The sequence below is a fragment of the Sus scrofa genome, chromosome 10 (genome assembly GCF_000003025.6).
Source record: "Sus scrofa isolate TJ Tabasco breed Duroc chromosome 10, Sscrofa11.1, whole genome shotgun sequence".
Taxonomy (NCBI): Eukaryota; Metazoa; Chordata; class Mammalia; order Artiodactyla; family Suidae; genus Sus; species Sus scrofa.
In genome coordinates, this window is record NC_010452.4 from 22,264,667 (window position 1) to 22,270,666 (window position 6,000).

The 6,000-nt window shown below is 44.2% G+C and overlaps 1 long non-coding RNA gene across 2 annotated transcripts in view; it reads left to right on the forward strand.

The window, feature by feature from the left end:
• Positions 1-4,961, forward strand: part of LOC110255654 — a 65,938-nt gene extending 60,977 nt beyond the window's left edge. Inside the window, exons 3-4 of one of the 2 annotated variants that reach the window (XR_002336257.1) lie at positions 1,217-1,539; positions 1,993-2,651. This is a non-coding gene — a long non-coding RNA (uncharacterized LOC110255654). Of the gene's footprint in view, positions 1-1,216; positions 1,540-1,992; positions 2,652-4,454 lie in introns of those variants that run through there. The other variant, XR_002336258.1, reaches the window with a different exon arrangement.

The following is a 6,000-nucleotide window of genomic DNA, read 5'->3' on the forward strand; positions in this document are numbered from 1 at the left end:
GAACACATCATTAAAGCCAGCTCTGTATGCAACACGCACCGTCTCAGCAATCAAAGATCTGCGCCGTCCCGAATATGCGAGAGCGGCAGCTGAGATACAATTTACTTCTTGCTGAAGGAAAAGTGATCACCCAGGCACAAAATCCAGCCTGTGGAAAAGAAAACGTGCAGGAGAGGGCCACCTGAGGCTTTGAGTCACTTGCTTTTATCATATTTCTTGGGACTCAGCAGCTGTGATTTGTATTTTCCTTGAGATTAGCTGTGGCAGACCACTGGGGAGAGTTGGAAGGTGTCCTCTAAGTATTTATGCAGAAAAGTATGGAAATGTCAAAAATAAAGTCAAATGGTTTTTATATGCTTCTTGCATGTTCTCACAGAGTGCATTAATTTAAAATAGCATGCACTTCACAGTGTGCAACATATTAATCGCTGGTCCTTGTGATGCAATGAAAAGAGGCAGCTGCGTGAAAATTGAGAACAGAGGGCTACTTGGGGATACTTTACCAGAGAGGGCCAAGGACCCCTAAGACCACAAGTGAATTCTCTAAGAAAAGCCACCCTGTGCCTTTCACTACATTTTGTATTTTTCATGCAGAGGCTAAAATTTGTTGCTATGATTCAATGCACTCATCACTCCTTCATCTTAAAAAAAGGATTTCTGGAGTTCCCGCTGTGGCACAGTAGGTTAAGAATCTGGTTGCAGCAGCTCAGGACACTATGAACATGCAGGTTCCATCCCCAGCCCTAGCACAGTGGGTTAAAGGATTTGGCATCCCTGGAGCTACAGCTTGGATTCATTCCCTGGCTGGGGAACTTGCCTATGCTGTGGGTGTGGCCATAAAATTTTAAAGAAAACAAAGGACTTCAAAGTAGATCTTGGACTTGAACATCCTAATTCACTTTCAGTTATGCGATATCATATGACAATGTTACTGGAAAGATGAGAGGCTTTAATGTATTGGGTATAGTGTAGGTCAGATCGCTTGCTAAATATTAGCATGTGTGAATTCATGAAGCGTCTGAAGTAGATACTGCCTGCTGCTTACAGGTAAGGAAAATGGGGTTAAGAAAATACCCAGTCACACATCTCAAGAATAACAACAACTGAGTCTCCAAGGTAGGTCTTCTGGATTCCAGAGTCCTTGTTGGTGCTACTGAACCATGATCTTCCTTTTCTCAAAGACAGAGTATAGCAAACAGCATGCTTTCTTTGACAGGGGAGCCGCCGAGGTTAGGGAAGATGGGTACCTTGAGATGCTGTGCTGGATGAATTCTTGGAGCGTCAGGCAGGATGCTCGTTTCCCAGGAGCCATCCTGCCCACATCCCCCACCCCGTGGGGTGACATCTCGTGTCCAGATTGTTTGGGGGAGCTCACATTATCCCTTACCCCTTGAGGGAGCCTCACAAGTTACCAGCTGAAAAAGAAACGGAAAACAAATCCGCTGAGCGGTGAAACACAAAACCAACAGAGGGAGAGGCATCAGGACCCTCGGTAAAAGGAAATTACGCCAAACCAACCTGTGTCAGTTCTTGGAGCAGGTAAGCAAACACAGATAAGGAAGAACAAGGGGTCGTCACTGGAAATGGATCAAGGCTTTCAAAAATCTGTCTGCAGTGAAAGCTGTCGGGCAATATAATTACCATAAGTTTTGTGGCCAATTTTGCTGGGCCTAGAGAGCCATAACAGATAGAGGCCAGTGAAGGAAAGAAAGAGCTGCCTTATATAATGGGGAAATGTGAATGGTATGGTACCCCAAGGATTAAAGCTTGGGAAAAGTTTACTTCTAAAATTTTATACATAATCTTAAGGAATTAAAAAAAAAACCTCCACATTCACACACAGCAATGATTCTAATTGGCAAAACCAAGATAACAAAGAAGCTGGAAAATTTCTCCAAGATCATGTGGATGGGCCAGAGGATGCGAGCTGAATTTGAAGTGGCCAAGAATTAAGTAACAAATATTCAGTCATTCATTTTTTTTTTTTTTTAGGTTTGAGGCCAGACACTAGAAATAAACATACGGCTCCGGCAACAAATTAATTCATGATCCTTGGTTTGTAAGTGCAACATTGTGATCTATTGCGCCAGATGATTTGCATAAAATGGAGAAAAGTTTCTTTCTCTAAAGGATATAAAATGCAGATACAAACAAAGAACCATAACAGGACAAGGAAAGTACAAGAAGAGGAACACACAGAATGCCGTAGCAAAGGGCATCTCTGCCTCCATATGATTGGCATTTAGGCTGGATAATTGTTCATCGTGGGGTCTGTCCTGTACATTGAAGGGTGTTTAGAAACATACCTGGCCTCTACTCCATAGATGGGGGTAGCACTGCCTCCCCACCAAATTTTGAAAACCAAAAATGTCTCCAGACATTGCTCAGTGTCACAGAGGGGGAGTGTGGGATGTGAGAGCCCCCACCGCTTCAGCCTCGGTACAAGGGGCACCTCACTCAGCCCTGAGATGATGGTGGGGAGGGGGCACTCCAGGGGGTAAGAGAAGGGTGGGAGGCTGAAGGAAGGTCTTTGGAGGTGATACCGGAGCCAAGGTTTTGAGAATGAGTAGGTGGTAGCCAGCCAGGTGCAAGACCAACCAGATCAGAAGCATTTCTTTTTTTCTTTTTTTCTTTTTTTTTTTTTTTAGGGCCACACCCATGGCATATGGAGGTTCTCAGGCTAGGGGTCTAATCAGAGCTACAGCTGCCGGCCTACACCACAGCCACAGCAACACGAGATCCGAGCTGTGTCTGCAACCTATACCAGCTCATGGCAGCGCTGGATCCTTAACCCACTGAGCGAGGCCAGGGATCAAATCTGCAACCTCATGGTTCCTAGTTGGATTCATTTCCACCGCACCAAGATGGGAACTCCCAGAAGCATTTCTGAAGGTAGGCGGAAGAGAAAACCATGGCTCCTCGGGCTGGAAATTCAATCTTCTCCACTTCACTGAACGTTTAGTGAGTGCCTACTATATGCCAAGGGCACAGAATATAAAAGTTCAACAGAGCTCCCAGTCCAGTTCAGCAACTCTCAATCTCAACATCTCCCCTCTGCCTTGTGGATTGTGATGTGGGGATTGTGGGGTTTGTCTTACATAAATGGTCACTAATGCTTCATTTTAAAAAGTGTCTGGTATGGTTTGCTGTTTGCAATAGGGGTTCCCTGAAACGAAATCATTCTCTTTCCCTGGCTTTCTCGTATTTGTTTTGAGTGATGGGTAAAGGGCTGGTGTTAACGGAAGCCTGTCTTACTGGGTGAAACATGGTTCATCCTAAATTTGCCTCATTTGGGATACAGCTCAGAGAGAGTTGTCCAAGGCATCGTTCTTAGTTTTGGCAGACAATGCCCGAGATCTATTTAAATTAGGGGAAAGAGAGAAATAATTAGAGTGTGTAAAACAGAAGTAGACTCACAGGCATAGAAAACAAATTATGGTTACCGAAGAGGAATAGGGGGTATATACCAGGAGTTTGAGATTAGCAGATAACACACTACTATACATAAAAAAAACAACAGTGACCTACCATGAGCACGGGAAACCATACGCACAAATCTCGTAACAACCTATAAGAATGTATAGAGATAGATGCGAGTGACTTTGCTCTACACCTGAAACTAATACAACATTGTAAATCAACTATACTTTATTTACAATTATTTAAAATAGAGTGTGATAGCTCACCCCCATGTTTTTGACAGGTTTTTTTTGTTGTTGTTTTTTGTTTTTTGTTTTTGTCTTTTTGCCATTTCTTGGGCCGCTCCCGTGGCATATGGAGGTTCCCAGGCTAGGGGTCTAATCGGAGCTGTAGCCACCAGCCTACGCCAGAGCCACAGCAACGCAAGATCCGAGCCACGTCTGCAACCTACACCACAGCTCACGGCAACGCCGGATCGTTAACCCACTGAGCAAGGGCAGGGACCGAACCCGCAGCCTCATGGTTCCTAGTCGGATTTGTTAACCACTGCACCATGACGGGAACTCCCCTTTTGACAGTTTTTATCTTGAGTTTTTTATCTCTTTTCTTGGTTTCCTTGGCATTATCTTTCCTAGTTTTGTTTCCGCCTCTTGAACCATCTTCTATCTTGGTCCCACTGGGCATTTTCTGTTGTTCTGGTCAACATTCAACATAGGTTTTTTGAGAGCCTACTGTGTGAGCGGCACTGTTGGAGGCAGTTTTGCTCTTCCTTAGGGATGCTTGCGTTTATTTATGTCAGTGGCTTTTGATAATTTGGGAGATGGAGAATATGAAAAATGGGTCTTTTTTTTTTGGTGGTTCTGGCTGCTGCCCCTTTCACATTCACTGGGGTGAACTCGTGGCCACGCTGAAAACCACTGTGGGTGGGGAGGGGCTGGTAATGAGGGGCGTGAGCCTTAGGCTGCCAGTGTATTGGGCAAAACAGCATCAACAAAAGAGGTTTAGAATCTTAATTGTTTGAAATATTCTTCCAGAACAGAACATTCAACCACCACCTGGGCATTGGTGACCTGGACTCCCTCTGACGCATCCAGACCTTCTGGGACCAAGGCCCAGAACCATCTCTAGACACTCTGGAGATGGCCCAAAGCTACCACCACACACTGAGCACATCTGGAAATCAATGTGTTATCTATCCCCCAAATCTTGTCTCTTCTTGCAGTTTTCTACAGCAAAGTCACAACCCTCCACCCAGGAACTCAGCCAAAGCCTTGTTCATCTGACATTCCACCCAGCCTGGTGTCTGCTTCTTACCACTCATCAAGAGCTGGATATTCTACTTCCTTCATCTCTTTTATGTCATTATATCCTCTCTCTCTCTTTCTCACTGACTCTTCTAAAAAGAAATCCAGACTACCTTTGTTCCATTGGACAAGTACACTCTTGTCATAGAAGAGGGAGATCAAGTCACATCCCTGCTTAAAACTGTAAAGTCCCCTATTTCCCTAGAGCTGGAAAATAAATTGATCCTTGCAACCCAAATTCTCTTACATCTCATCACTCCTATTCATCTCTTTTTAAAGAATTTTTACTATAGTTGATTTACACTGTCCTGTCAATTTCTGCTGTACACCCAAGTGACTCAGTTATACACATATACACCTGCCTTTTCTCATTATCTTCTATCATGTTCTATCACAAGTGATTGGATATAGTTAGATTATCATCCTAAGTGAAATCAGAAAGAGAAAGACAAAATACCATACGATATCACTTCTATGTGAAATCTAAAATATGGCACAGGTAAACCTATCTACAGAACAGAAACAGACTCACAGACATAGAGAACAGACTTGCGGTTGTCCACAGGGAGGGGAAAGCAGTGGGATGGACAGGGAGGGTGGGATGAGCAGATGCAAACGAGTCCATTTAGAATGGATAAGCAGTGAGGTGCTGCCGTAGAGCACAGGAAAGTAGCTGTCTTTCTTCAACCCCAAGACCACAAAGCTAGCCCAAATCACGTCATACCTTGCCTGGGCAACGAAAGTCTTGCTGTTGTTTTCCTCGTGGTCATTCTTGGCTCCTCATAATCTGCTCTCCACATGGTGTCCAATGTAATCATTTAAAAATACCATCCCTCTGTAAAACCCTTAATAGCTTCTCTGAACTGAGGACAAAATAGAGTCTTTAATTTGTCCACGAGTCATTGCATGAGCTGGTCCCTCCCAGCCACCCAGCCTGACCTCTGTTCCTTCTCCTTCCAAAGGATGCTCCAACCACGTTTCTCTTCAGGTCTGCACATGGGCTCGTTCCTTCTTTCCCCAGGGCCTTCCCACACACTTGTTTTCCCTGCCTAAAATACTCATCCCTCCATGTTTTCCCTAGCCAGACCTTACTCATCCTGTGGGTATCATCATACCAAATAACTTGTGGGTTTTCAAAAATGCTGAACTATTTGTGTCACCATTCCTTGCTATTTTTATTTTTTCATTTGCAATGGTCTCTTCCCCACCCAATTTCTTGTTATGCTGTCCTAAAGGACTTGGTTTATTAGAAGTTTTCTCGTTTGGGAACACTTTC